The following is a 7,372-nucleotide window of genomic DNA, read 5'->3' on the forward strand; positions in this document are numbered from 1 at the left end:
TGTCCAGCGGGAATGTGAGGTTGAGCCTTCCCTTGAGGGACTTTCTGTCCTAGGGGCTCAGCTGTGGGGATGGACAGCTCCCGACGGCAGGAAACTCAGTTCAAAGCTGTGGTTGTTGCATCTTTTGTTTTCCTAAGCTTGTCCAATCCAGGTTCCCATGTAATAAGCAATGTCAGTGAGGACGCAGAGGTAACACAACCTCGCACACTGCCCTCGAAGCCAGGTTTCACACAACGGGCAAGGCTGGGCAAACCTTTGCCATTATAATGCCATGCCCCTGAGTGGCTCATTGGCAGCAGGGATAGAACCTGAGACCTCTGGAGCTAAAAGCATCAGCTCCGTTAGCCAGTGCTGTGGCAGGCTCATTGACCTAGACAGAGACAATGTGCCACATGAGTGGGTTACACCAGCCTGGATCATTGCAACTGCAAAGGGCTCCAGTCTGGATTCAGAGCCAAATTTACCCAGAATTCAGTGGTGTTGGTCTCTTAGTTCAGGCCCATCTCGGTAATACCTCTGGGCTTCATTTTTCATTGTCCTGCACCTTTGCGTAGGGCGACCAGACAGCAAGTATGAAAAATCGGGACAAGGGGTGGGGGGTAATAGGAGCCTATATAAGTAAAAGACCCAAAAAATCGAGACCATCCCTATAAAATCGGGACATCTGGTCACCCTACCTTTGCGGAGCCACTGATGCTGGTGCAAAGCAAGTATGCATGGTAGCACTTTGCACTCGTTCGGAGGCTGTGAGACAAGGCATCTGAGACCAGGGCCCCAAGGGGATGTGCGTTAAAGAGACAGGCAGGCAGCTTTGGTCCCGACTCTGACCTCTCCTAACGTCATTACAAACCTGATCTCGCCTACATCAGCTTTGCCCCAGCTTTAGGGGAGTCGCTCTGATTAACAGCGGTGTAAGTGAGAGGAGAACCCGGCCCAGTGCCTTTTGGGTTTTAAATGTCATTCTGGGGTTTTCAAATCAGTCCCTTGATCGCCATCAGGCCCACGCTGAAAGGCCACTGCTAGCTACAGAGCATGCTGCAGGTTGGCTGCAAACTCTGTTTCCAGACTGGCCCTCTTCCCCCGGCTGCTGACCCTGGGACACAAACGGGGGAGGAATCCCAAAGACAGTCGCTCACTAGAAAGGGGGGAGGGCAGTCGGGAAGAGAGGTGATGAGTGCTTGGCAAATAGGGAAGCGTTGCGAGACGAAGGTTGGCTGCTTGGTCAAGCCCTGAGGCTCAGGAGATCTGGGTTTAATTCCCAGCCCTGCCACAGCTTCTGTATGTGACTTTGGGGTCCCTGTGCCTCAGTTCCGCACCTGTAAAAATGGGGGCGGTAGTTCTTCTGTTGTCTGTCTAGTCTGGTTAGCCTCTCCTCCAAACTCCTGCCTCTCTCTCTCCCTGTGTGTGTTAACAGAGCTCTGCCCACAGGGGTCCTGATGGCAACAGGAACCTCTAGTTGCTATTACATTGGGTTGGCCTGTTGTGTCCTGGAAGCGGTGCCTGGCTCCTTTGTGACCCATCCCAGCTGCCCCCTCTCCAGCAGGTTGGTTTCTTGAACCTCGGGACATTACAGCTGTCCCTGGCTTATCAAACACATCATAAGAACCTCATGGACACATTCAAAAAGGATCCTCAGCTCAGCTTCCTCTGATCGCATCCCCAGTATTTATTTTTCACATCCCCAGCGACATCGTGTGTGTTGTGACCTGTGTAAATAGCGTATCGTCTCCAACACCACGCGGCTCAGAAACCATTGCCTTTATATTATTATATATATTAAAAAATCCCCTCTCTTCTATTTTTGTATGGTTGTGTCCCCATCCTTTATGTATGCCATGTAACACGTATGTTTCCTATTCCATATTGTTCGGGGGCATTTTACTGCTATGTTACATTTTGGGTTATAATTAAAAGGAATAAAACTAGTTCCACGTCGTTGTTTTCTTTTAGTAATTTCTAAAGTGGAGGCCGTGCCCAGATTCACAGAGCTGAAGGCCAGAAGAGGCCATTCTGATTAACTAGTCTAGTCTGACTTTTTGCATACCACAGGGCAGAGAATTGCAACCAGTGATTCCTGCAGCAAGACCAGTAATTTGTGGTCGAGCTAGAGTATGTCTTTAGGAAAGAGACATTTAATTTGATTGAAAGATGGCAAATGCTCAACAATTCCAGTGAGTAATCGCTATTAAAAATTTGCATCTTTTTTCCAGTCTGAGTGACAGCATTGGAGACGAGTCTTCTGTCATCCATAGAACAGGTGCATCCTGGGTACCAACAGCACCAACTTCCCCAGCAATATATCTCAGCCCTGACCTTGGCCTCTCCACTGAGATTGACAGCAAAGGGGAGCAGTTAGTAGCAATGGAGGTGGTGTTTTTTTGTGGTCTCTTGTCCCAGATGGGGGGTTGATTGAGACCTGCCAAACTCATTTCACATAGGCTGCCAAACAGCCATCATGTGGTAAAGCCATCTGGGCATCACTGACCAGAGCTATATCCAGCCCTACGGGCCAGTTTACACCAGCACATAACACCAAATGGAAGTTCCTCCGCTGTAGCGGAGACCACTGAAATCAGGGGAAGCCTTTCTATGGCCCTCATTACCATAGTATCAGTCTTTAATGTATTTAGCCTCACAACACTGCTGGGAGGTGGGGCAGTGCTGTTAGCCCCATTTTACAGATTGGAAACCGAGGCATGGAGCAACTGGGTGACTAGCCCAAGGGCACACAGGGAGTCTGTCGCAGAACGGGGACTTGGATCCATGGCTGTAGAGTCCCGGGCTAGCACCCTAACCACTGGCCCATCCTTCCTTCCTCCCCCTTAATGTGACTAGGATCAGACCCTGGAGTGGAAATGTTTCAGACTCCATTCCCAATCCCCAATCGATCCAGTCCACTTGTCTTTGTTACCAGACCGCTTGTTAAAGTTGGTAGTTACTGAATCAGGGCGTTTTGGCAGAGTCCTTAAGGAAGTGATCTTCAGGTGAGATCACTGCAGATACTCAGGGGCAGGTAGCGTAACCCATTCAGGGAAATTACACAGGGGTTAATCATGCAAAACGCATTTGATCAGACTGGGTGAGCCCGTCAGTCCTTTCTGCACCTACTGCCCCTGGGTCATATTTGAAGGTGGCTGTTGGTACATCCCATTTTCGAGGCAGTACGGATTTGTAAATTCGGCACTGGCCTGGGTGCCAGGCCTTGGTTCTGTTCCTGGCTCCGCCAGTGACCTGTCATGTGACCTTGGGCAAGTCACTTCCTCTTGGTTTCCTTCTCCATTAGACAGGGATAGTGAGCCGTGCCCAACTTTTGAGCTCTTTGAGATCTCCAGCGTGATAGCCCGCTCCGATGGCCCCCTGAACGGCACGCAACTTCCCGCGGTGCAGCTCAAATGCCCTTAATGCAATTTTATACATTCAAGCCATATTGCTGCAAAGTTGGATCACAGTCACTTTAGTTCCCAATAAAAATGGCTGGGAAACATCACCGCATTCATGATATTTGAGCTGGTCGGTGGGGGTGGACAGATTAGATCCTGTCTCTGGTTTTCTCTCATGCCCCTGGCTGAATTCAATGAGATTGAGAGCAGGGTATGGGGCCAGATCCTGGGGTCACTTACAAGTAAGGATACTTTTGGAGAAAGAATAAATAAGCTTCCTGAAGCTGTTTCTCAGTTTCTACTTTTTACTGAGAAACTTCTGCGCCCATAGCTGAGATTGGAGCACAGATTCGCTTAAAACAACAACGGCACATAACACTGGCTAAAAGAGCAGGACAGAAAAGCAAATTCCTAGAGGCTTTGCACAGGCATCAGTCTGGCTGGTGCAGGCTGAGCCAGAAGGTGTGTGTGAATGTGTGTGTGTGTACACAAGTCTCTGCAAGTGCATGTGTGTGTGTGTACAAAGTGCCTGTGTGTGTGATGATGCATTTGTGGGTCTTTGAGGCCACACATGAGTCTCTATTAAGTGCCTGGGTGTGCGCCTGTTTGTGCCTGTTGTGCGAGCAGACCCATGGCAGTCCGGCCACGCCCACAGCTCTGGGCAGGTGCAGGGAAGCCCTGTCTCTAAGCTTGCTCAGCACAAAGCATTTCCAGGAGCCGAGATGATCAGCTACATGGCTAGAGCCAGATTTAATTCCAGCATTAACCAAGCCTCTGGTTTTGCACCCACCAAACACATGCAGGTACAACCAGCTGCTTACACCTAACATGCCCTTGCAAATAACGGGGGGTGCAAAACTCCCCCAGAACACTCTCTTTGTAAAGAGAAGCCGGTGTTTGAAAGCCTGGCCCACACGGCAGTGTGGCAGAGGCAGGACAGACTGGTAAACCTCTTCTTCCCACGGGTGAGCAATGGCTTCCATGACGGGTGCTTTTGTTTGGAATACAATAGCACTGACTGAGATCCCTGACACAGACTGCGACATAGTCCATGCCCCAAAGAGGAACTTGCCCAACATCCTACAGCAGGGCTGGGGCTGAGCTGATGCCTATGCCAGCCCCCTAGCCACTGAGCCACACCGCTTCCCACATGAGCAGATGTTTACACGGTGAGTAAAGGACTTCCAGACAGATTAGGTTGATCAGCTGAGTGCCTGGGACATTGGTCTTCCAGGGTAGAACAGTGCCCCGTGTTCCTTTAAAGGAGCTTTCTTCCTTAAGTGAACACACATCCCGGCTTGGAATCTGGCCGCCCAGATTTCTCTTATGAATAGGGCTAAAAACATCAACACTGCCCCTGCTGCAGACATATCCTCATGCGCCCCAGACAGCCCCGGTGGGCTTGGAGGGGCCCCTCCGGGCTAGCAGGTGAAGAATGCACTGTGGCATGGCCTTTGTTCCTGCACTGGAACGAGCCATGCCCCTGGCAAGCATCTGTTTCGACTTTGTGTTGGGTTTTTTCCAGCCTGGCCAAGTCTCCTCTCTATGCAGAAGAAAGAAAGAAAGAAAAAAAAACAACAACCCTCAAATATGTTCCTAATATCAGCGTGTGCCATAAAGGTTTGGTATTTCACAACACAACTCCGGCAATTAATTGAGTCCCGATGTGTGACTCTCCCCGACATCACCACACAACCTCATCCTTTGCGAAATCGCAGGAGCCGCGGTCTAAAACGGGCTGTGGCGATGGCTGGGGTTCTTCACCACAGTCGCTGTGTGTGTGTTTGGGGGTGGGGGGAACACACGAGTCTACTCAAGGAGTTTGCTCTCAAGGGGTGATAACTGACCCTAGTGCAGAGACCTAGCACATGCCCCGCCCCCTGGGCTGCACAGACCTAGCACAGGCCCCGCCCCCTGGGCTGCACAGGCCCCGCCCCCTGGGCTGCAGGGACTAAGCACACGCCCCGCCCCCTGGGCTGCAGGGACTTAGCACAGGCCCCGCCCCCTGGGCTGCACAGGCCCCGCCCCCTGGGCTGCACAGGCCCCGCCCCCTGGTCTGTAGGGACCTAGCACAAGGCCTAGGCACCACCAGCGCCACTTAAGTCCTACTTTAGCCCTATGGGTGGATGTGGGACCGTAGTAGCGCTCAACTCTCGCCATGGTTTGCCCTCATGCAAATTTGAGCCCCGCTGAGTGGGTGGGGAGGGGGAAAAGCCCCCTTCTTATTGGCCGTCTGCCTCTCTGCCCGCCTCCTCCAGGGGCAGAGCAACCAATCAGAGCTCTAGCTCCCCTTTCCTGGCCTCCTCCCCTCCTGGGAGCACCGCGTGGGCTCCTCTCCCTGCTCCTCCCGCAGGACCTGCAGTGGCGGGGGGGGGGCTGAAGCGCCCCTGGAGTTGCCCCCGCCCGGCTTGGAAGGGGAGCGGGGACGCTGCTGCAGCCCCCAGCGTTGGGAGGGGTGAAGAACCCCAGGGGGCGTGTGGAGGTGAGGGGCGGGGGCTGGGGAGCTGCTGGGGCAGAACTGGTGGAGGCTGGGTGGGGTGGGGTGGGGTAGATTTGGGGCGGGGGTGGAAGAGCTGGGGGGCAGAACTGGTGGGGGCTGGGTGGGGGTGGAGGAGCTGCTGGGGCAGAACTGGCAGGGGCTGGGTGGGGCAGATTTGGGGTGAGGTGGGGCTGGGTGGGGGTGGAGGAGCTGGGGGACAGAACTGGCAGGGGCTGGGTGGGGCAGATTTGGGGTGAGGTGGGGGCTGGGTGGGGGTGGAGGAGCTGGGGGCAGATCTAGTGGGGACTGGGTGGGGTGGGGCAGATTTGGGGCTGGGTGGGGATGGAAGAGCTGGGGGGCAGAACTGGCGGGGGCTGGGTGGGGCAGATTTGGGGTCAGGTGGGGGCTGGGTGGGGGTGGAGGAGCTGGGGGGCAGACCTAGTGGGGACTGGGTGGGGCAGATTTGGGGCTGGGTGGGGATGGAAGAGCTGGGGGGCAGAACTGGCAGGGGCCGGGTGGGGCAGATTTGGGGTGAGGTGGGGTGGAGGAGCTGGGGGGCAGAACTGGTGGGGGCTGGGTGGGGCAGATTTGGGGTGAGGTGGGGGGTGGAGGAGCTGGGGGGCAGACCTAGTGGGGACTGGGTGGGGCAGATTTGGGGCTGGGTGGGGATGGAAGAGCTGGGGGGCAGAACTGGCGGGGGCCGGGTGGGGCAGATTTGGAGTGAGGTGCTGGCTGGACTGGTGGAAGGGGAGGACAGAACTGGTGGGCGTCTGGAGAGCGGAACTGATTTGGAGACTAGGGGCACAGGGTTGATTTGGAAGTTGGGGGGAAGAATTCATTGCCGGGCAGGGGACGGGCAGATGTGGGGGGTGAAAACTCCTGCAGCAGGGGCCAAAATCCTCCTACCCAATATGTCTGGGAGTATGGGCAGCACTAACACACCACCTCTCTCAATCTGGGGATGGGCAGTTCACCAATTGTTAGGCAGACTGAAAAAAAACCACATAATCTCTTTGTAAATTGGCCCCCCAAACATGTGGCTATTTCCTGATCTGTTGGCATCCAACTCATTTATTTTTTGCTCTCCTGAGGTTGGCAGTACTCTGCGTGGGACCTAAAGGGAGGTCCTGCCTTCTGCTGGGCTCCCTGAACGGGTGAATTTCCAATTTCTCCGTTCCTAACTCAAACCCTTCCAGGTCCCATGTTCTGCCTTTGCTTATTGACGTTGGGTCAGCTTATGCTCCCCGCTGAGCATAGACATGAGATGCTGGTGAACTGCTACGGTTTGGGAAGGTCGGGAGGCCGGTCACCACAATCTGCAGCTACGCTCTGTGTCCGCATGAAGGGGGGGGGATAAGGAGGGGGCTGATGGCTCCAGGAATATGTAGACCTGGCGGGTCCATACCCAGCTGTATAGCCCAAAGGCTGCTGCAATAGTAGCCCTGGTACTGTCTGGCTAAGTATTTATAAGGGTCCTCTCAGTGAGGTATCTGAGTGAGGGGACAACTTTCCC

This window comes from Emys orbicularis, chromosome 24 (assembly GCF_028017835.1).
Source record: "Emys orbicularis isolate rEmyOrb1 chromosome 24, rEmyOrb1.hap1, whole genome shotgun sequence".
Taxonomy (NCBI): Eukaryota; Metazoa; Chordata; order Testudines; family Emydidae; genus Emys; species Emys orbicularis.